The sequence below is a fragment of the Atta colombica genome, unplaced genomic scaffold, assembly GCF_001594045.1.
Source record: "Atta colombica isolate Treedump-2 unplaced genomic scaffold, Acol1.0 scaffold126, whole genome shotgun sequence".
Classification (NCBI taxonomy): Eukaryota; Metazoa; Arthropoda; class Insecta; order Hymenoptera; family Formicidae; genus Atta; species Atta colombica.
Genome location: NW_017259213.1, coordinates 5157107 through 5157696, shown reverse-complemented (window position 1 = coordinate 5157696; position 590 = coordinate 5157107). Strand labels below are relative to the sequence as shown.

Here is a 590-nt window from a genome sequence, read left to right as displayed (position 1 = left end):
AGAGAATTTTAGGGAAATTTTTGTTTCAAGGACAGAACGGAGGGCTATGATTCAAGTGTTTTCTATCTAGGCGATTAGTCCGGCAACGCCATACGCTCCGATACTGCAAGGTCGACCGCGATGTTTCCTCATCGGCCAGCGACGCCACGATAATGATCCATGGATCCACTCCACAACCTAGATCGCCATATTCCAGACGCTCAGTCACGTCACGAATGCGATTGCGCGAGAGTGTTACTCGATTAGCTGCTCCACACTGATCGAAACGACTCGAGAGAGGGTTCCTGTTTGGTCCTTTTTTTACGAAGTTTTAAGATCGGCGACAACTTTATGTAACAGTCGAACGGTGTTCACGCAGTGAGTCAACCAAGTTATCGTTCAGTAACATTCTTGTAGGAATTGTTGTAGCATAAGCGTGACTTTGGTTCTTATTGTGTCAAACATCATGATGAATATATATACATATATTCATATATTATATTATTGTATATATATATATATATTAGCCCGAAAATAGCAAAAATACGTGAATAATAATTTTTTGAAACAATACAAAAAAACATGGAGATATATCGTAAACTTTCATTGCA

At 39.5% G+C, this 590-nt stretch overlaps 1 protein-coding gene across 1 annotated transcript in view; it reads left to right on the top strand.

The window, feature by feature from the left end:
• Positions 1-222: 222 nt before the first annotated feature.
• The window catches only part of LOC108684096, a 3713-nt gene continuing 3345 nt past the window's right edge, over positions 223-590 (top strand). Inside the window, exon 1 of the mRNA XM_018188185.1 lies at positions 223-357. The gene's annotated coding sequence lies outside the window, so the exon portion shown is untranslated. The remainder of the gene's footprint in view (positions 358-590) is intronic.